General features: G+C 42.7%; 1 pseudogene; it reads right to left on the bottom strand.

Moving 5' to 3' along the window:
* Positions 1-590: 590 nt before the first annotated feature.
* LOC123191814 (RNA pseudouridine synthase 5-like) lies at positions 591-5,120 on the bottom strand (annotated as a pseudogene).
* Between the last annotated feature and the right edge of the window lie 19,289 nt (positions 5,121-24,409).

Below are 24,409 nucleotides of genomic sequence, written 5' to 3'. Positions count from 1 at the left end.
GCAAAAAATAAAATAAAAAACGAACTTGGTTCGGAATACTAGTATATTGTAATCTACTACCCCCTCCGTCTCATAATACGAGAGCGTTTTTGACACTAGTGGTGTAAAAAACGCTCTTATATTATGGAACAAAGAGAGTAGTTTACATGCTTGTAGATGATAATCTTAGCCAAAATTTTAATGAATTTTGATTGCTGTGTGCATATATACGACACGAACACACACACGCTCACGCGCGCACACGCACGCACAGCAGTTAGTCTATCCTTTGGCTGTGTGCATGCATCTTCAGACGCAGTGACCTGAAAAGTTTACTCTGTTCCATCATCTAACACAAATGTTCCTCATGGTTCCCCCTCAGAAGCGTCCAGTGACCATTCAAACTCAGCAATACCATTTCCTGTATTGTCCACGCTGCCCCACACGCAAAAACTCAGTCTGACACTCCGTAAGATACACTCAACACCTCATATGCGGACGTTAGCGTTCAATAGCCTCCATCTCCACAGGCTTGTAAAACATGACCTGTGAACTCTTACTGATTGCTCAACTCATTGGATGCACATACTTTCAAATGGAAAGTTATGAGCTCAAGTATCAACTTGTGGATCGCAACGCTCCTCTCGAGTTTGTAGGATATGCGGCAGAGGGGCGGTTATCTTCAGCATCTGCATAGCCAACCACAAAAATGTAAGGGAAACACACACCTGGTGTTCAGTCATTATCGTTTGTTGGTCAGTGAACCTAAAAGGAAAGGGACTAACAAGAAAAATATCATGTCAGCATTCCTATGAAAGAAAGGATGAATAAATGATCAAACAGTCAATTGCATAGTTCGTTCTGCCAGCCAGATCACCTAAAGTGAACAACTAGAAGCTGAACACAAACTGAACAACAATACTGGAGTTTATATTTATAATTCTAATGTTAGATTGAAAATATTGAGGTATTTCTTGCACGACTATAACTGCATCGAGAAAAATAAGCAGTGTTGATCTTTCTCTGTTTCTCTCCATTGATGGGGATTTTTTCTTCTTCCCTTTTATAAATAATGCAAAAGCTTGCTTCCTCGTGCACTGATAGAATGAAAGAACCGTTTTGTAAATGAGACTAGACAACACCCATGACCATGTCTTCGTGTAGATCCGCAGTCACCTGCTGCACGTCCGGCCACTTACCCCCACAGACGCAGTCACTGCGTAGTTAGTATAAGAATTTAGACTCTCAGAGGAACCATTGATGCTTCTTTTAACATCATTTTGCATCTTGGTAATATGATTGGTAGCATATCCTACCTGCTTTGTTCAGTCTAACAATCTAACAAAATAGTAGCAAATACAGTTATACAGGAGTGAACCTAATTCTTCATTGTTTTAGGGAAAGAAAATACTCTTTGTCATTTGTTAAGATTTACTCATAGTTGTACTGAAAAATAAAACCCTACAATCATCATTTATTCAGAAATAAACCACAAAATTAGTTGCAACTCATTCCTCATTAAATAAAACAGTTCTTAAGGCCCATAAGCTATTGCGCATGTTAGGCGGAGAACACTACCCAATTTAGAAAGATTAATTTCTCATTACCTTATTCGTGGTTGGATGAGAAAGGACCAGCCAATGAGCATGCAAGTGATACCCACAGTCTCCGGGAACAGGCTGTAAAGGCCTCTCATAACCTCTGAAAAGAATTAGTAAGGTTAGTTAAACTGGATAAAACAACAGGGGGGGTCATACATGGACGTACTTCACAGCACAACTAAAAGATGAAAGAATTACCCGTCATATGCAAAAGAAATATCCGTACTAGTAGACTCCAGGTCATGAAATTTAGGCTGCCCACCAATACAATAGAGAGGATCATCTGGGGAAAAATCATGCAGTGTCTGAACATTGGAATTTATTTAATGAAAATAAGATCTGCCATGCCCTTTATTTAGAATTTTTTTACCGATGATATGCAAAAACGCTTTTAGCTAAGCCTGGAAGAAAGAGCTCAAGTAAAATCATGCCCATCAAAATAACAAAAGTGTTTTGGCTTACCAACAAGAGGGTATCCAATGTATGCAAGGTGTATTCGCATTTGGTGAGGCCGTCCTGAATGAATTTCAACCTGCACCAGTCAAGGAAAAGAAACAGTGACATATATAAGAAATCATAATCTAAGCCTTGTACACATCAGTAATTCGAGGGAATGATGTGCATATATAAATGAATATGTAAAAGCAGGACACAGAACCCCATCATACCTGGACCAGCGTTTGATTTTGGTGCGCAAGTCTCTCAAGAACACACACTTTGCTCATGGCTGGCTTCCCTGAGAATTAATAATGCAAGATAAAACCACATAAGGCCATGTCCAATGCAGCGCTAACAGCAGGCACTAATCACGGTCATTTTGCCAGTTTCGGCCTTATTCCTGGTATCAGCGCTGGCATCGCTGCTGGAACTGGAGACGGACACTCCGAGCTATTCATGTAGGCAGAATTTTTCGCCAGGCAACAGCACTACGCTGTGATCTCCATTTGATTTGTTAGCTTGTTTGTTACGATCTCGACTGTATTCATCTATCGGGATACAAGTGCTATACCGGTACTCCTTGGCATATTAGATTTGTGCGCTACATGTCTGCCTTAATTAATGCCATCTCCTGCATGCAGCTTTAACTAGCAACATTTTTCTTTTCTTTTAGAGAGCCCTTAATTAGCTAACAGAATTATCTGAGAAGCTGAGAGCTCTGGAGACTTCCGCTAAAACCAGTAAAACAAATGCAGCCAACTTGGTTGTTCGAGGAATATAGGCACTTGCAAAATTTGCATTGGAATTAATGGATGCTTAAATCAAAATTTAATACCTAAGTGTCTGTAAAATAATTGCCTGGATTGGAGATCGAGGCTCTTACGCTAGACGCTTACTGCATTGGAGATGCATTAATAAATCAAGCAAGATTTGTTCGATATAACCTATATTGTCGATTTTAGTAAGCCCATTCTTGGTTCGGTAAACTTGTAGTACCTGAGGAACATGCCACATAAAGTCCCTCTGCAACTCCAGGGTAATGAACCAATCCTATGGGTTGAGTAACCACATCCTGCAGGTGCAAAGAAAAAAATCATACCATAAATATTGGTTTGCAAGAATATGGCCATTACACACATTTTTGAAGCAAGATATCAGTTAGGATAGTGTAATTCACAGGTGTGAGTAGGGAAAGGACAGCACCTCATCGTGTTCAAGTATACCAGTTACTAATGCTCGATAGAATTTTGAAATTTTCCGTTCTTTGCCAACCTCAGTTTCATCCCTATAAATTAAATTAATCACTTAACCAATACTGGGTGGTGCTAACGATACAGATACTCTTTCCAAATTTAAAAGAGAAGATTGTACACCTTTTCTTCTCTGCATTTGCAGCACCTTCTGCAAAATAAGATGCAAGTTGAACTTTGGCAAGCTTTGTCTTGGCACAAAGCAGTAGACCTAATAACATGGAACATGCAGGTCATCAGCAAGAGTTTCACTTTTACATATGGAAATGCAGCGGTAACAAACATTTTTCTGTGAGACACATTTTATAACCAAAAAATTAGTAGGAAAATGAGGCTTCATTGCAGAAGGGCTCTTTGTTACAGGATGGTAAAAAAAAGAGCTCCAGAAACAGCAAATATGTATTTCTCCTAGATTCCTGGTTTCATAGGCAAGGAACAAAATTCACATCTGCTAGGCCTCAACTGGTCAGAGTGAACTAAACAAAAAGCTACAAACCTGACGTGCCCCTTCCTAATCGATGAACAGGTACAGGATGTAACTGCACATTTTTTCTCTTAGAGCAGCTTGATGGGGGCATCTTCCACTCTTTCCACTGAAGCTGTGCTAGAACAGTGTGCTGCTGGAAGATTCCTTTTGGCAGAACTTGCAAACCGGAAGGCTTGTTAAGGGCGACCTGAAAAAAAAATGGTGAGCTGATTTATGGCTATGATTATATAGCTTTAAGTGTTACAACTAATTTTATTAAACATACATAGGGATGAAGGAAGATTCATACTTGCTGAAAATTGGTACCAAGATTTGCAACTACCATAGACAAACATGACAATGGGAAAAAAGCATTGGCTCGCAAAAAATAGATGAAAAACAGATAGGACTTGAACCTTGACAACAAGCTAGGCTGATCGACAGTTGGATAGAATGTGCTTATGTGCAATTTAGCAAGAATACCAGGTTGAAGTGCATACCATGTCGTCATCTTCATAAAGCACTTGAAGCAAATGTTGGTGCAAATGGCTCCTTCCATGCGAGGCGATGATATACCAACTTAGAACCCTCCCTGAAAAGGGGGGTCCAAATGAAATACATATTAGTTTTGAAAGGTAGCTACTAACATAAAGGAAACGATGAAGGAGAATAAGAATGATAACACTCTTGTTGCAAATGTGTACTGCAAACAGCATAAGAGGATACCTGAGAATCATATCTGGATCAGTGACAACTTGGCCATCAACCGTTATCTGCAAAAAAATCTCAATGCCTTCATTTGTATTTCAACACGCGGGACTTAGAATGCAGAAACATACTAGTACTAATTAGCTACAGGATAGCACATAAATTTTCTTATGCATGCATTTGAAGCTCAAAACGGCAAAGAGAAAAAGCATCCGCATGAAGGATTCATAAACCTAACAGCTAGCAATTCATAACAACAAAAAACGACTGATTGCAAACAGCATGATTTAATTTACCCCCACACACACAAAAAAAAACCAGCATGACTAATTAACTACTGGTTGCTGCGTATGCTACCTGTCCATTGCGAATCCTATGAATCCACCTGCAGAGGCGTGCAACCACCACAATCAAATCAACACGGCGTTCCAGCTTCCAGTCCAGAGAAACGAAATGCAAAAGGAGAAGGCAGCCATGGGGATTAACAAGTGAGCTCGGGCATCGCGTGCGGACGGGCGGGGAGCGTGCCCTTGTCCTCACCTGGCATGCCCGCTGGTGGCACAGAAGCCCCTTTCTCTTCCCCTGCCCTCCCTCCGCCTTCCGTCCCATGCCATCGCCGCCGCCGTCCCCGTTCACGGCCGCGTTGCCTTCCACCAAGGCCGTCCTAACCACGACCATGCCATGCCATAGTCGTCCCATGCCCATGTTATGGAAAGCTTTTTGCCGGCATTCGTGGTTCCTTGTTGTCGGTGGGATAGAAGCTAAGGCCACCGGCGTCGCACGTCGACCACAACAAGTTTCGGCAGACGCTGCATTGCCGCAGGGCGCCCGGCACCACCACCGACCCAAACTTGATTTGCTGCCTGTGAGGGGAGCTCGACGTGCTCTTTCCGGCTGCGTCTCCACCACGATCGCAAGGTATTCGACGCTTTTCTCACAAGGTACAATGGATAGCGGGGATGAGTATTTCTTTCACAACTTCATTTGCTCATCGGATGATTTGTTCTCGGCTGATGAAGAGCTTGTGGTGGTTGCATTGGTCATCCACGACCACATTAGTAGGAAGTGGCCTTAGTTCAGGGGATCAATCCCCGGCCATGCTCTGGCCTGAACCGCAATAGGGAGAAAGGCCACACCCTTCTCTATGCTGATTAGAATGCCGCACTCTTCAAACCACATCAATTTCGTCACCGATTCCGAATGAGGAGACATGTGTATGCACTAGAAGTGGGAGAACTGTCCATTTGAGAGGTTGTTGGCGATCAATGCCAATAGGGGCTTTTCGGGCATGCTTGGTAGTATAGACTGTATGCACTGGAAGTGGAACTATCCATTTGCTTGGCAGGGGCGGTACAAGGGGCATGTGAAAGGTTCCACTATCATACTTGAAATGGTGGCCTCACAAGATCTATGGATATGACATTCTTTCTTCGGCATGGCTGGTTCTCACTATGATATCAACGTGCTTCAGCATTCTCCAGTGTTTGCAAGGCTTGCAGAAGGCCACTCTCCAAAGGTCAACTTTGAGATCAATGACCACCATTATAACAAGGCATTTACCTAGTTGATAGTATCTATCCTCATTGGTCAACTCTTGTGAAGACCATACCCAATCCGCAAGGAGAAAACAGACAAAGGTTTGCCAAAATGCAGGAGAGTGCTAGGAAGGACATGGATCATGCTTTTGGTGTGCTTCCATCTCGATGGGGTATCGTTTGAAACCCTGCATTGACATGCATCAGTCAGAAGCTTTGGGAGGTGATGACTGCTTGTGTGATCATGCACAACATGATCGTGGAGGATGAGCGTGGTGATAGCATCTACGACCAAGGGTTTGATTTCTAGGGTGAAAATGTTGAGCCTGAGCAGCCACCTCCTGCAACCTTTCAACAGTTTATCCAATTCCATCGTGAAATGCGTGATTGACATACTCATGTGTATCTCCAAAATGACTTGGTTGAGCACATGTGAACTCACATTGGCAACAAGTAGATCTATCGGTTTAATATCTTTTCATGCAAACAAATTTCGATTGGGTTGTAAGACTATTGATATTGTTTTTGTTTCGATTGGGTTGTAAGACTATTTTAGATGTGGAACTATTTGCTATGTTTAATTTGAACTATTTGCTATGCTTGATTCTAGTATAAATGGTCTCCGGCGGACTAGACGCGGCCGAAATGCGACCGCACGTTGGGCGCCCGGCCGGCGCATCCAGAGATCCGGTCTGATGTCACTCCATTACCACCCTAATCGAATGAAATCCGAAAAAAAAAACGTCTCTTGGGTCATGCACGAGTTGCCCTTACGGCCAAGAGGTGCCTCATTATGTACTACATGGAAAGTGCGGCTTGCCGCACCCCCGCACCCCTGCTGGGTGCGGTCATATCAAATTTGGTAGAAAATGCGGTTTGCCCACCCGTGCCAGATGCAGCCATATCCAACCTGGTAACAAAGAAACTTGAGCATTGCACATAAAATAGAACATATCAAGATATAGGTTACCAAAAGTACCATCCATGAAGCGACCCAAATAAAATTAGACATCTATAATGCCTCAGTTTCGATGGGACCTTAACCAAAAGAGGTATAGATACTTATATAACAATAATGGTCCAGTACAATTAAGTTTAGTTGCATGCCACATGCTAACCGAATCAGGACCAAACCGAGATAGCTTATTAGTACACCATATAAATTCCAGAATAGAAAGGTATGAAGGCTATGACAGATAAAAGGAAATTGATGGCCATTGATATATCTCAAAGAAAGCAACAATACATAGTATGATCCACATTTAGAAAGTCGAGAGCAAAGTGCAAAAGACTTTATGCGAGTCATTTTTACAGAAGAATTTGCACTGAGGTTCAAATAGCGGTCAGTGGAGGACGGCATGGTAGCTCAAGATATAATACAACAAGAGAGGGTCATCTGTGTAGAGGCAAATGATTCCCAACAGCAATCGGCATGGAGATCCTTCCATCAGTAATAAAGTCAATGGTGAGATGCCTTTGAAAAAGAGTCGTTATGTCAGTATAGATGTTCACTTTGCTGAATAAAAAAAACATATGACCAGGTATTTTTATGTGAAGTGCAGTATAAACTTCAAAGTACCAAGAGACTGAAACTAATCTCAAAAGCCGAAATAGGTCGTATGAACAAAACAAAACAAACCTTTATCTTTTATGAAAGCCGAGTGCAAAATGAATAATATGATAAAGACATGGGATTTCAAATTTCACGAAACTGTGGATGATTATGTCATTGTACTCAATAACTATGTGCACATACAAACTGATAATAGCTAGAAGATATACTCTCTTTTTATGCATGAAAAGACCCTTTCCTGAACCTGGGCATCACCCTAGTACATGTAGCAAGGGATTCGCCATCTCTTCAATGCATAGAAATTAAAAAAAATATCTCTAGACAAACAAAGGAATAGTTTATTTGTACCTCTTATAATTAGTAAGTATGGTACCATCATAAGAACAAAAAGTTTGTACAACAAAGGGAAAGTGTTAACTGATTCAAGGTAGAATCTACAAATCTCACTCTCATGGTGATCTCAAAGAGATAGCGGTGCATGTACAACCCGACGGTCTATATTGATTAAATGCTTTCTACGCGGTGGTCTCCACTGCCTCTTACTCTTTATATATAGTTTATTTGTAAGGCATGCCCCTTTATCTTGTATTTGAACTATCAAATGTTGAGTTTCACATGAATGAAATGTTGCTTGGCTGGGTATTCAAAATGATATAACAAAAAAATTGTTAGTTGGAGAAAAAACGAAATACCACTCAATCTATTTGTGCAGCAGACACAGGATTAGCCATGTTAGCCTGCTACACAAATCTATGACCCCCTAATCATCTGTACATAAGTCCTCCCCACCTCCCTCTCTACTTCCTATTGTTCATGTTGGCTCTCACGGGGCGGCACACCGGTCAGGACCATGAAGGGGTCAAACACAACCAGGCCATGAAGTACTCAGCAAGAAGAAAGAAAGGAACAAAAGACTTTCAAGCGGGAGGAGATTTAAAATGGAGCAGCAAAGGCTAATTAAACGGGAGAAGATAGTTACCGACCATATGTTCCCTGCATTGAGGTGAATGCCTGCTCCGACAGTTGTTGTGGTGTGAACCTTGAGATGCTCATAGTACCCGAAACTCCTACAAAATCATTCACATGTTTTTCCTTCAGCATAAGAATGGGGGTTCACGAACAATAACTCGCAGGATAGATGAGCACAAAGGAAAATATAAGGAAATCCAGTGATATTAATAAATCGACCAGAACCTTGACTTCCAGTCAATCAGCACACATTGTTATGCTTGCCAAGGGAGACATCGATGTTAGAATCACATAATATCTCACGCCAGAGATCATCAGTACCTTACACAACGTCATGCCGACTCGTATACCATGTTGTCGTGGAAGGAAAAGCCACAGAGTAAGGCCCATTTTGAAAGCTACCAAATTCACCACTCAGGCTCCATTATATTTATCCAGTGAGTTGCCTCCCATAAGGCTCACAATTACGGTCACAACCTATATAAAACATAAGACATCAGTAAAAGTAGTTGACATTAAACTATAAGCATTACTCATAAAACTATTCATGCTGACTCCTACGTCTAAATATTGGCTCAACTTGTTCTAGTTAATTAGTAAGCACAACTATAAAATCTAATTCCTCTGATTGACACACATGAAAATAATGGAAGAAAAGGAAGAGAACAAATAATTTCAGCATACGAACTGCTGCCATCCGACATAACATATGCCTTCAGGTTATCTACATAAAGAAAAATTGGTAGCTATGTGTAGAAAGAAAAATAAAGCAAGTGTGATTACTTTTAAAGGCATCATTGAGCAGGTGCACAAGTGACTCATATGTCCATCTTAGCAGAGGTGTATTTTAAGAGCACCGACATTTTCCCTTCTCAGTATACGTTGCCCAAATGTTAAGAATTACATTAACAGGTACGAAGTGTAGCTTGCCACACGCTGCCTAAACCTAGTCCACATAGCGGGTGATTCACTAACATAGTGAAGGAAATATGCCCTAAGGCAATAATAAAGTTATTATTTATTTCCTTATATCATGATAAATGTTTATTATTCATGCTAGAATTGTATTAACCGGAAACATGATACATGTGTGAATACATAGACAAACAGAGTGTCACTAGTATGCCTCTACTTGACTAGCTCGTTGATCAAAGATGGTTATGTTTCCTAGCCATAGACATGAGTTGTCATTTGATTAACGGGATCACATCATTAGGAGAATGATGTGATTGACTTGACCCATTCCGTTAGCTTAGCACACGATCGTTTAGTATTCTGCTATTGCTTTCTTCATGACTTATACATGTTCCTATAACTATGAGATTATGCAACTCCCGTTTACCGGAGGAACACTTTGTGTGCTACCAAACGTCATAACGTAATTGGGTGATTATAAAGGTGCTCTACAGGTGTCTCCAAAGGTACTTGTTGGGTTGGCGTATTTCCAGATTAGGATTTGTCACTCCGATTGTCAGAGAGGTATCTCTAGGCCCACTCGGTAATGCACATCAATATAAGCCTTGAAAGCATTGAAACTAATGAGTTAGTTGCGGGATGATGTACTACGGAACGAGTAAAGAGACTTGCCGGTAACGAGATTGAACTAGGTATTGAGATACCGACGATTGAATCTCGGGCAAGTAACATACCGATGACAAAGGGAACAACGTATGTTGTTATGCGGTTTGACCGACAAAGATCTTCGTAGAATATGTAGGAGCCAATATGAGCATCTAGGTTCCGCTATTGGTTATTGACCGGAGACATGTCTCGGTCATGTCTACATAGTTCTCGAACCCGTAGGGTCCGTACGCTTAACGTTTGATGACAGTTATTATGAGTTTATATGTTTTGATGTACCGAAGGTTGTTCGGAGTCCAGTGTGATCATGGACATGACGAGGAGTCTCGAAATGGTCGAGACATGAAGATTGATATATTGGAAGCCTATATTTGGATAACGGAAGTGTTCTGGGTGAAATCGGGATTTTACCAGAGTACAGTGGGTTACCGGAACCCCCCCCCCCCCGAGGGGGGGGGGGGGCTTAATGGGCCTACATGGGCCTTAGTGGAAATAGAGGGCAGCAAGGGGAGTGTGGAACACGCGCCCCCAAGGCCCAAACCGAATTGGTTTAGGGCAAGGGGGCCGACCCCCTCTCCTCATCTCCCTTTCCTTCTCCCTCTCCTACTCCTACTAGAAATAGGAGGAGCCCTACTCCTAGTGGGAGTAGGACTCCCCCTTGGCGCACCTCCCCTGGCCGGCTGCCTCCTCCTCGTCTACTCCTTTATATACGGGGGTAGGGGGCACCTCTGGACACACAATTGATAATTGATCTTTTAGCCGTGTGCGGTGCCCCCCTCCACCATAATCCACCTCGATAATATCGTAGCGGTGCTTAGGTGAAGCCCTGCGTCGGTAGAACATCATCATCGTCACCACGCCGTCGTGCTGACGTAACTCTCCCTCAACACTCGGCTGGATCAGAGTTCGAGGGACGTCATCGAGCTGAACGTGTGCAGAACTCGGAGGTGCCGTATGTTCGATGCTTGATCGGTCGGATCGTCAAGACGTATGACTACATCAACCGCATTGTGCTAACGCTTCCGCTTACGGTCTGCGAGGGTACGTGAACACACTCTCCCTTCTCGTTGCTATGCTTCACCATGATCTTGCATGTGCGTAGGAATTTTTTTGAAATTACTATGTTCCCCAACAGTGGCATCCGAGCCTGGTTTTATGCGTTGATGTAATGTGCACGAGTAGAACACAAGTGAGTTGTGGGCGATATAAGTCATACTGCTTACCAGCATGTCATACTTTGGTTCAGCGGTATTGTGAGATGAAGCGGCCTGGACCGACATTACGCGTACGCTTACGCAAGACTGGTTTCACCGCTGCGAGCACTTGTTGCTTAAAGGTGACTGGCGGGTGTCTGTCTCTCTCACTTTAGTTGATTCGAGTGTGGCTACTCCCGGTCCTTGCGAAGGTTAAAAAAACACTAACTTGACAAACTATCGTTGTGGTTTTGATGCGTAGGTAAGAACGGTTCTTGCTCAGCCCGTAGCAGCCACGTAAAACTTGCAACAACAAAGTAGAGAACGTCTAACTTGTTTTTGCAGGGCATGTTGTGATGTGATATGGTCAAGGCATGATGCTATATTTTATTGTATGAGATGATCATGTTTTGTAACCGAGTTATCGGCAACTGGCGGGAGCCATATGGTTGTCGCTTTATTGTATGCAATGCAATCGCGCTGTAATGCTTTACTTTATCACTAAGAGGTAGCGATAGTCGTGGAAGCATAAATTGGCGAGACGACAACGATGCTACGATGGAGATCAAGGTGTCGCGCCGGTGATCATGACGGTGCTTCGGAGATGGAGATCACAAGCACAAGATGATGATGGCCATATCATATCACTTATATTGATTGCATGTGATGTTTATCTTTTATGCATCTTATTCTGCTTAGAACGACGGTAGCATTATAAGATGATCTCTCACTAAATTATCAAAGTAGAAGTGTTTTCCCTGAGTATGCACCGTTGCGAAAGTTCTTCGTGCTGAGACACCACGTGATGATCGGGTGTGATAGGCTCTACGTTCAAATACAATGGGTGCAAAACAGTTGCACACACAGAATACTCAGGTTAAACTTGGCGAGCCTAGCACATAACAGATATGGCCTCGGAACACTGAGACCAAAGGTCGAGCGTGAATCATATAGTAGATATGATCAACATAGTGATGTTCACCATTGAAACTACTCCATCTCACGTGATGATCGGACATGGTTTAGTTGATATGGATCATGTGATCACTTAGAGGATTAGAGGGATGTCAATCTAAGTGGGAGTTCTTAAGTAATATGATTAATTGAACTTAAATTTATCATGAACTTAGTCCTGGTAGTATTAGCATATCTATGTTGTAGATCAATAGCTCGCGTTGTTGCTCGCCGTTTATGTTTTGATATCTTCCTAGAGAAAACTAAGTTGAAAGATGTTAGTAGCAATGATGCGGATTGGATCCGTGATCTGAGGTTTATCCTCATTGCTGCGCAGAAGAATTATGTCCTTGATGCACCGCTAGGTGACAGACCTATTGCAGGAGCAGATGCAGACTTTATGAACGTTTTGACAAAAGCTCGGTATGATGACTACTTGATAGTTAAGTGCACCATGCTTTACGGCTTATTACCGGGACTTCAAAAATGTTTTGAACTCCACAGAGCATATAAGATGTTCCAAGAGTTGAAATCGGTATTTCACACTCATGCCCGTGTCGAGAGGTATGAGACCTCTGATAGTACTTTGCCAAAAAGATGGAGGAGAATAGCTCACCAGTGAGCATGTGCTTAGATTGTCTGGGTACTACAACTGCTTGAATCAAGTGGGAGTTAATCTTCCAGATAAAATAGTGATTGACAGAATTCTCTAGTCACCATCACCAAATTAGTAGAACTTTGTGATGACCTATAATATGCAAGGGATGATGAAAGTAATTCCCGAGCTCTTCGCGATGCTAAAATCGGCGAAGTAGAAATCAAGAAAAACATCAAGTGTTGATGGTTGACAAAGACCACTAGTTTCAAGAAAAGGGCAAAGGGAAGAAAGGGTAACTTCAAGAAGAACGACAAGCAAGTTGCTGCTCAAGTGAAAAAGCCCAAGTCTGGACCTAAGCCTGAAACTGAGTGCTTCTACTGCAAAGGGACTGGTCACTGGATGCGGAACTACCCCAAATATTTGGCGGATAAGAAGGATGGCAAAGTGAACAAAGGTATATTTGATATACATGTTATTGATGTGTACTTTACTAGTGTTTATAGCAACCCCTCGGTATTTGATACTGGTTCAGTTGCTAAGAGTAGTAACTCGAAAAGGGAGTTGCAGAATAAACAGAAACTAGTTAAGGGTGAAGTGACGATGTGTATTGGAAGTGGTTCCAAGATTGATATGATCATCATCGCACACTCCCTATACTTTCGGGATTAGTGTTGAAACTAAATAAGTGTTATTTGGTGTTTGCGTTGAGCATGAATATGATTTGATCATGTTTGTTGCAATACGATTATTCATTTAAATTAGAGAATAATTGTTGTTCTATTTACATGAATAAAACCTTTTATGGTCATACACCCAATAAAACGGTTTGTTGGATCTCGATCGTAGTGATACACATATTCATAATACTGAAGCCAAAAGATGCAAAGTTAATAATGATAGTGCAACTTATTTGTGGCACTGCCGTTTAGGTCATATTGGTGTAAAGATCATGAAGAAACTCCATGCTGATGGGATTTTGGAATCACTTGATTATAAATCACTTGATGCTTGCAACTGTGCCTTATGGGAAAGATGGCTAAGACTCCATTCTCCGGAACAATGGAGCGAGCAACTGACTTATTGGAAATAATACATACTGATGTATGCAATCCAATGAGTGTTGAGGCTCGCGGCAGGTATCGTTATTTTCTGACCTTCACAGATGATTTGAGCATATATGGGTATATCTACTTAATGAAACACAAGTCTAAAACATTTGAAAAGTTCATATAATTTTAGAGTGAAGTGGAAAATCATCGTAACAAGAAAATAAAGTTTCTACGATCTAATCGTGGAGAAGAATATTTGAGTTACGAGTTTGGCCTTGAATTAAAACAATGTGGAATAGTTTCACAAACTCATGCCACCTAGAACACCACAGCATTATGGTGTGTCCGAACGTCATAACCGTACTTTATTGGATATAGTGCAATCTATGATGTCTCTTACCGATTTACCACTATCGTTTTGGGGTTATGCATTAGAGACAGCTGTATTCACGTTAAATAGGGCACCATCTAAAATCTGTTGAGACGACGCCTTATGAACTGTGGTTTGGCAAGAAACCAAAGTTGTCGTTTCTCAAAGTTTGGTGCTGCGATGCTTATGTGAAAAAGCTTCAACCTGATAAGCTCGAACCCAAATCGGAGAAATGTGTCTTCATAGGATACCCAAAAGAGATTGTTGGGTACACTTTCTATCACAGATCCGAAGGCAAGACTTTTGTTGCTAAGTTTGGATCCTTTCTAGAGAAGGAGTATCTCTCAAAAGAAGTGAGTGGGAGGAAAGTAGAACTTGATGAGGTAACTGTACCTGCTCCCTTATTGGAAAGTACTTCATCATAGAAAACGGTTCCTGTGACGTCTATACCAATGAGTGAGGAAGTTAATGATGATGATCATGAAACTTCATATCAAGTTGTTACTGAACCTCGTAGGTCAACCAGAGTAAGATCCGCACCAGAGTAGTACGGTAATCCTGTTCTGGAGGTCATGTTACGAGACCATGACGAACCTACGAACTATGAGGAAGCAATGATGAGCCCAGATTCCGCAAAATGGCTTGAGGCCATGAAATCTGAGATGGGATCCATGTATGAGAACAAAGTATGGACTTTGATTGACTTGCTCGATGATTAGTGAGCCATTAAGATTAAATGGATCTTCAAGAGGAAGATGGACGCTAATAGTAGTGTTACTATCTACAAAGGTAGAATTGTCGCAAAAAGGTTTTCGACAAGTTCAAGGTGTTAACTACGATGAGAGTTTCTCGCTCGTATCTATGCTTAAGTCTGTCTGAATCATGTTAGCAATTGCCGCATTTTATGAAATCTGGCAAATGGATAAACAAAATTGCATTCCTAAATGGATTTCTTAAAGAAGAGTTGTATATGATGCAACCAGAAGGTTTTGTCGATCCTAAAGGTGCTAACGAAGTGTGCAAAGCTCCAGCGATCCATCTATGGACTGGTGCAAGCATCTCGGAGTTGGAATATACGCTTTGATAAGTTGATCAAAGCATATAGTTTTATACAGACTTGCGGTGAAGCCTGTATTTACAAGAAAGTGAGTGGGAGCACTACAACATTTCTGATAAGTATATGTGAATGACATATTGTTGATCGGAAATAATGTAGAATTATTCTGCAAAGCATAAAGGAGTGTTTGAAAGGAATTTTTCAACAAAAAAACCTCGGTAAAGCTTCTTACATATTGAGCATCAAGATCTATAGAGATAGATCAAGACGCTTGATAAGCTTTTTCAATGAGTACATACCTTGACAAGATTTTAAAGTAGTTCAAAATGGAACAGTCAAAGAAAGAGTTCTTGCCTGTGTTACAAGGTGTGAAATTGAGTAAGACTCAAAGCCCGACCACGGCAGAAGATAGAAAGAGAATGAAAGTCATTCCCTATGCCTCAGACATAGGTTCTATAAAAGTATGCCATGCTGTGTACCAGAACTATTGTATACCTTACACTGATTTTGGCAAGGGAGTACAATAGTGATTTAGGAGTAGATCACTGGGCAGCGGTCAAAATTATCCTTGGTGGAATAAGGATATGTTTCTCGATTATGGAGGTGACAAAAAGGTTCGTCGTAAAAGGTTACGTCGATGCAAGTTTTGACACTGATCCAGATGACTCTAAGTCTCAATCTGGATACATATTAAAAGTGGGAGCAATTAGCTAGAGTAGCTCCGTGCAAGAGCATTGTTGACATAGAAATTTGCAAATACATTCGGATCTGAATGTAGCAGACCCGTTGACTAAACTTCTCTCACAAGCAAAACATGATCACACCTTAGTACTGTTTGGGTGTTAATCACATAGCGACGTGAACTAGATAATTGACTCTAGTAAACCCTTTGGGTGTTGGACACATGACGATGTGAACTATGGGTGTTAATCACATGGTGATGTGAACTATTAATGTTAAATCACATGGCGATGTGATCTAGATTATTGACTCTAGTGCAAGTGGGAGACTGAAGGAAATATGCCCTAGAGGCAATAATAAAGTTATTATTTATTTCCTTATATCATGATAAATGTTTATTATTCATGCTAGAATTGTATTAACCGGAAACATGATACATGTGTGAATACATAGACAAACAGAGTGTCACTAGTATGCCTCTACTTGACTAGCTCGTTGATCAGAGATGGTTATGTTTCCTAGCCATAGACATGAGTTGTCATTTGATTAATGAGATCACATCATTAGGAGAATGATGTGATTGACTTGACCCACTCCGTTAGCTTAGCACACGATCGTTTAGTATTCTGCTATTGCTTTCTTCATGACTTATGCATGTTCCTATAACTATGAGATTATGTAACTCCCGATTACCGGAGGAACACTTTGTGTGCTACCAAACGTCACAACGTAACTGGGTGATTATAAAGGTGCTCTACAGGTGTCTCCGAAGGTACTTGTTGGGTTGGCGTATTTCGAGATTAGGATTTGCCACTTCGATTGTCAGAGAGGTATCTCTGGGCCCACTCGGTAATGCACATCACTATAAGCCTTGCAAGCATTGCAACTAATGAGTTAGTTGCGAAATGATGTATTACGGAACGAGTAAAGAGACTTGCCGGTAACGAGATTGAACTAGGTATTGAGATATCGACGATCGAATCTCGGGCAAGTAACATACCGATGACAAAGGGAACAACGTATGTTGTTATGCGGTTTGACCGACAAAGATCTTCGTAGAATATGTAGGAGCCAATATGAGCATCCAGGTTCCGCTATTGGTTATTGGCCGGAGACATGTCTACATAGTTCTGGAACCCGTAGGGTCTGCATGCTTAACGTTTCGATGACAGTTATTATGAGTTTATATGTTTTGATGTACCGAAGGTTGTTCGGAGTCCCGGATGTGATCATGGACATGACGAGGAGTCTCAAAATGGTCTATACATGAAGATTGATATATTGGAAGCCTATATTTGGATAATGGAAGTGTTCCGGGTGAAATCGGGATTTTACCGGAGTACCGGGGGTTACCGGACCCCCCCCCCCCCCGGGGCTTAATGGGCCTACATGGGCCTTAGTGGAAATAGAGGGCAGCAAGGGGAGTGTGGGGCGCGCCCTCCCAAGGCCCAAACCGAATTGGTTTAGGGCAGGGGGGCCGGCCCCCTCTCCTCCTCTCCCTTTCCTTCCCCCTCTCCTACTCCTACTAGGAATAGGAGGAGCCCTACTCGTAGTGGGAGTAGGACTCCCCCTTGGCGCGCCTCCCCTGGCCGGCTGCCTCCTCCTCCTCTACTCCTTTATATACTGGGGCAGGGGAGCACCTCTGGACACATAATTGATAATTGATCTTCTAGCCATGTGCGGTGCCCCCTCCACCATAATCCACCTCGATAATATCGTAGCGCTGCTTAGGCGAAGCCCTGCGTCGGTAGAACATCATCATCATCACCACGTTGTCGTGCTGACGTAACTCTCCCTCAACACTCGGCTGGATCAGAGTTCGAGGGACGTCATCGAGCTGAACGTGTGCAGAACTCGGAGGTGCCGTACGTTCGGTGCTTGATCGGTTGGATCGTGAAGACATATGACTACATCAACGGCGTTGTGCTAACGCTTCTGCTTACGGTCTACGAGGGTACGTGGACACACTCTCCCTTCTTGTTGCTATGCATCACCATGATCTTGCATGTGCGTAGGAATTTTGTTGAAATTACTACGTTCCCCAACACATAGGATATGCACATGAAAGATACTTGCTATAGCATAAATCATGAGACTGGGAGCACAACCATAGATCTGCAGATACTCTTTCTAATCCTTTTCCTAATTTTTTCATCTGCTAAATGAACATAGAAGAGGAATAGGAGCTTAACCATCTTTTCCTCTTCCCAATAGCTCTGGTGGACTGCATCTCTGCCCCTTAGGATCCAAAACCCCTGCAAATGAACAAATCGACATTGAGTACACATACAACATAAGTTTAGTATCTACCATACCAAACAATGGGATGTTACAAGACTACCGGAGACTGACTCACCAAAAGCTTAACACATCACTTTTTTTTGTTATTTCCCCAAAGAAAGGAAATTGAATTATGAAATTTATGGTTTATTTATCCACATTATAAGTAAAGGTGTAGAAAAGTTTGGTGTGGTTAGGCATGAATATCAACAAAAGAAAACACAAACAAGAACAGATAACACCTATATTGGCTCAAATTGTCCTAACTAATTAGTAGGATTGGCTCAACTTGTTCTAATTGATTAGTAGGATAAATGAACTCAACATGCCTTCGAGAGAAGGGGGATCTGGGTTAACATACAGTCAGTTGACTACAAATCTAAGCAAGGTTATTCTGTCTTTCTGAACAAACTACTAAAATGGGTATTCTAGAGCAACAAAACCTTATAGCTAGGAAACTACAAAGTAATATGAACTATCCTAATTAATTCCATGAGAGTCCTAACTTTGCCCATTCATAAGAATCCGCTCGACCAATATTTGTTGAGCATCTCTCATTTATTTCCAACTTGTTACAGAAGTGTAAATTGACATTAGAGCTTAATTGAGCATTTCATATAAAATAGAGGTGCTCCATAAAGTAGTGTTAAGGGAGTTTTTCAAGTTGAGTCTGACTATTTATTCATGTATACACATAAATATATAAACATTCAGATAGAAAACTCAGTACAATATATGAATATTGAGCGTATCAAGACAATTATATGAAGCATAAGTAGGAGGAATATGCATAAGAATGTGAACTGGAGTAGAATGTAAAAACCATAACAGCTCCACCAAATATGTTTTTGGTAACAAAGAACCATAGGATTGGCGATGCAAAAATACCAGCTGCATACTACTGGAATGGGTAGAATATTACCTTCAAAAAGAAACCATAACCATGCACCATAGTCACTTGAAGCAGACAACTACTACTCCCTCCATCCCAAAATATGTTTCGTGGTTTTAGTTCAATATAAGTCTACTAACCTACCAATTAGACATAGAATTGTCTAAACCTATCAGTCTCCTTTTTTTGAAGATTAAGTATGGATTGCAAACAAAGAAAATCAAAGAAAATGAAATTCAAGCAAGCAGTCATCAAGTCAACCCTTCGCCTCGACCACCTACTACTTTTCTTTGAAAGAATATGCATGACCATGGCATATGCAACTTTGCATTGTGAATCAGTTCTTCAGTTTGATGCTCAATTAGTACATACAGCTCAAGAAAAACCTTCTAAAGCTTGATGGACAAATCCAAATTCATGCAGTTGCATTTTGGAGGACCAAGGTTGTTAGTTCAAATACAAGATAAAGGGGCATGCCTTACAAATAAACTATATATAAAAGAGTAAGAGGAAGTGGAGACCATCGCGTAGAAAGCATTTAATCAATGTATCCAGAAAAGAAAGCAGAGTAAAGTGTAGTCAATTATAGCCTATATACGGGAAATCGCAAACCAGCAGCATGTGCGGTAGGAGGATGACCACACATAATTCTTTTGGCATGGGAATTGACAACACAAGTAACCATGGGCTAGATCTTTGTAGCAATAATGCAATATATATGTCCATATCAGAGACCTATTTGCTAATTCTCAATCAATGCACTTCTAAAATCTTCTAGCTCTCAACACCATACTCTCAGTGGTTGTGCTTTATTTCATGGAACATATACATTACTATATAAGCTCTTAGTGTGACGCCTCGAGACCGATGCTCCAGATGCCTTCCATGGATTCTGAGATTCGTCGTGTGATTTGTTTTGTTTGTTGCATTCATCATCGCATCATCCGCTTTGCATCAGCATGTTTTCATAGAACTCTTAGTCCATTCGTAGTTGCTGCGTCTCTCCGTTGTTTTCGTTGTCCGTTCCAAGACCAACCACACACTTGCACACATTGGTCTTATCTCTCTCTGCACAGTGCACAGACCTCTCGCAACATAGTCTGAAAACTTACCCGGACCCGACTCGGGCAGTCATCACCGTTGGATCCGGATCATCCCCAAACATCCCTAAATCATCATCGATTTCTCGTCGGACTCTCCTAAGCTATTTCTTCTCGACCGTTCGATTTTAATCGAAGGTTCCAAAATAGCCCTAACCAAAAATCCAATGCTATAAGTAGCAGCCTAACCCTAGCCCTGTTCCATCGATCCATCTAATCCTCCCGCCGCCGCCACCCATGTTCCTCGGGAGCTTGTCCCTTCGCCAACCAAATCTTCCCCTCGGGATCCCCTCCCGATCCAGCCCACCAACCAGCACACCCTTCGATCCACCTCGCTCCGACCAACCACCGCGCCTGCAGCCACATGCTGAGCATCCTCGCTCTCCTCGTCGACCCAAGGAGGCGAGCTCCTCCCGAGACCAGCTGCCGCCTCTGCCTTCGCTGCCCCGCGGCCGTCCTACCTTGCTACCACTGGACCTCGACCCTGTCGCCGATCCGGCTGTTGCCGGCGAGCAACAGCATCCACCAGGACCCCGCCCCGGTGCCCCTCTCCTTTCCCTTCTTCTCCTTCCCCTTCAGCTCTCTCTTTCTCTCATGCCTGTCTCCTTCTCTGTGCTTCTTATTCACAGCACCGACGCTATGGGGACCTCGCCATGTCCAAGCTTCGTGCGCCCATTGCTGCATCTCCAGCCCTCGACGGCAACCTGCCGGGCCAGGTCCTTGCCATGCCCCGCCTCCCTTCTTCTTTCTTTTTCTTCCTCCTGCCGCTACTCACTCCCGATCTCTCTCTCTTTGGTTCTCTATAACAGCAGCCGTTGCCACCGGCCTGCTACCTCCGCCACCCGGATCCGTGCCTCACCTGCCGCCAGGCTTCGCGGCTGCTTCCCCTACCTACGCCGGCGTGCCGCCCTCGTCGTTGCGTCGTTCCTCCGCTTCCAGCGTCGCACGCGCGCCAAGTCCTGCTGCATCCGCTCCCCTGTTTTTCTGCTCGAACCGCTGCTGCATGCTTCACTTCGAACCCCCCTGCCTCGAGCCACGCCAGTGCGTCGCCCATGGGTTGACCAGGTCGACCGCACACGCAGTGCTGCAACCGGCCTGCTGCCGGCAAGACCCAGCGCCCCCCTTCCGGCCTCACCTCACCACCGACTGGGCCGAGCCCATGGGTGAGCAGCCGTCCAGCCCCTCTGCTCTGTTGGGCCAGTCAGATCCGGCCCGTAGTTATTTTTTTCTGCTGCTGCGAATTTGTCCAATTATCCAGAAAACTGCATGTTTACAGTTTGCCCCCTGTTGTCCATGCATATAATAGATCACCAACCATGCATGGGTTTAAAATGCTTTATATATGAGAAATGCTTAGAATTCTGTCTAGTTTCATAATATGCCACTTTTATCCATGTTAAAAATGTTTAAAATGATGTTTGCATTTAATTTGCTAAATGCCATGTTAAAATGTTTTATTTCATAACTAAATAACAGTAGCTCCAATTTATATGTTCTTTATATGTAAATGGGGTAGAAAAATGCCTAGTTTAACATGCTGCACTTACTTTGCATGTTTAACAACGATAAAATATGGTTTTAGGCAGAACAGTACCAAATTCAAAATATGCATATGGGGATTTTCCGGAATTGTTATTTGCTGTTTTCGGCCTCATTTAAACTTGCCTAAATAGATAGTTTATATATGTTTCACCTCTTGCCATGTTTAACAACATTTAATATTGTTGGGTACATAACCGAGAGCGAACTAAATAACTTGAATGTGGTGTTTCATCAATATGTAAGTCGTTGCATATTGAGCTCCACTTAATTTGTAGTGTTGTTTGTTGCACTTTGCCATGCCATGCCTATTTAAACCGGACATGCATCATACTTGATTGTGCATTATGCCATGTTGATGTGATGGTTGTTTACCATGTTGTTTGATCCTTTCCAATTGTGCTTCTCCTTGATAGTTCCGCTTACGTTGCGATTGTGAGGATTCGTTCGACTATGTTGGTTCGTCTACTTCATGGACTCGTTCTTCTTCCTAGCGGGATTTCAGGCAAGATGCCATTACCCTCGATATCAATTTTATCTTTGCTTGCTAGTTGTTCGCTCTATCGCTATGTCGCGCTACCTACCACTTGTTTATCATGCGTCCTATATTGCCATGTCAAGCTTCTAACCCACCTTCCTAGCAAACCGTTGTTTGGCTATGTTACCGCTTTTGCTCAACCCTTCTTATAGCGTTGCTAGTTGCAGGTGAAGATGAAGTTGGTTCCGTCTTGGAACATGATTATGTTGGGATATCACAATATCTCTTATTTTAATTAATGCATCTATATACTTGGTAAAGGGTGGAAGGCTCGGCCTTATGCTTGGTGTTTTGTTCCACTCTTGCCGCCCTAGTTTCCATCATATCGGTGTTATGTTCCTTGATTTTGCATTCCTTATACGGTTGGGGTTATGGGACCCCCTTGACAGTTCGCTTTCAATAAAACTCCTCCAACAAGACCCAATCTTGGTTTTAACATTTGCCACCTAAGCCTCTTTCCCTTGGGTTCTACAGACTCAAGGGTCATCTTTATTTACCCCCCCTCCCCGGGCCAGTGGTCCTCTGAGTGTTGGTCCAAACTAGAGCACCGTGTGGGACGGTCCCGTGGCAACTTGGGTTACGTTGGTACTTGTACGCTTAGCTTATCCGGTGTTCCCTGAGAACGAGATATGTGCAGCTCCTATCGGGATTTGCCAGCACAGTCGGGTGGTCTTGCTGGTCTTGTTTTACCATTGTCGAAATGTCTTGTAACCGGGATTCCGAGACTGGTCGGGTCTTTCCGGGAGAAGGAATATCCTTCGCTGATCGTGAGAGCTTGTGATGGGCTAAGTTGGGACACCCCTGCAGGGTATTATCTTTCGAAAGTCATGCCCGCGGTTATGTGGCAGATGGGAATTTGTTAATGTCCAGTTGTAGAGAACTTGACACTTGACTTAATTAAAATGCATCAACCGCATGTGTAGCTATGATGGTCTCTTTCCGGCGGAGTCCGGGAAGTGAACATGATTCTTGTGTTATGGTTGTGCGTAAGTAGTTTCAGGATCACTTCTTGATCACTTCTAGCTTCACGACCGTTGCGTTGCTTCTCTTCTCGCTCTTATTTGCGTATGTTAGCCACCATATTTGCTTAGCGCTTGCTGCAGCTCCACCTCATTACCACATCCTACCCATGAGCTTAAATAGTCTTGATCTCGCGGGTTGTGAGATTGTTGACTCCCCGTGACTCACAGTTTACTACCAAACAGATGCAGGAGCCGATGAACCCAGTGCAGGTGGCGCAACCGAGCTCAAATGGCAGTTCGACGGGGACCTTGGTCGTTATTATGTTTCTTTTCTGGATGATCAGTAGTGGTGCCCAGTTCGGAACGATCGGGATCTAGCAGTTGGGTTATCTTCTTTTTTATTTGGATTTGTCCGTAGTCGGACTATGTGTGTACTCTGATGATGTATGAATTAATGTATTGTGTGAAGTGGCGATTGTAAGCCAACTCTTTATCCCATTCTTGTTCATTACATGGGATTATGTGAAGATGACCCTTCTTGCAACAAAACCACCATGCGGTTATGCCTCCAAGTCGTGCCTCGACACGTGGGAGATATAGCCGCATCGTGGGTGTTACAAGTTGGTAATCAGAGTCATCCCCGACTTAGGAGCCCCCTGCTTGATCGAATCACTGACGTTGTTGAGTCTAGAACAAAAATGTTTTGAGTCTTAGGATTATATATATCGGAGAGTAGGATTCTTTTTACTCCTCAGTCCCTTCGTCGCTCTGGTGAGGCCTCCTGACGTAGATGTTTTGTCTTTCCTCTCCTCACATTTCACTTAAAAAAAATTTAGGATCACGCAGGTATCTTGGATCGTTGGCATATTCTTGTGACGAGAACATTGTTCTTGGTGCCTCCTCACATTTAGGGGTTGTGGCAGTGTCCCGGGGAGTTGAGCTCCGAGGTGTTGTCGTCACAATTTTATCGTTGCAGTTCTGGAATACCTGAGTTTTTGCCGACATCGAAAATCTCTTTTATGTAGTTGTTGGTGAGATTACCTCGACGCCACCGAGTACTGGGGCGGGAGTTTGGGAGTATTGCCATAACTCATAC

Source organism: Triticum aestivum, chromosome 2A, assembly GCF_018294505.1.
Source record: "Triticum aestivum cultivar Chinese Spring chromosome 2A, IWGSC CS RefSeq v2.1, whole genome shotgun sequence".
Lineage (NCBI taxonomy): Eukaryota > Viridiplantae > Streptophyta > Magnoliopsida > Poales > Poaceae > Triticum > Triticum aestivum.
This window is presented reverse-complemented; position numbering and strand designations above follow the sequence as displayed.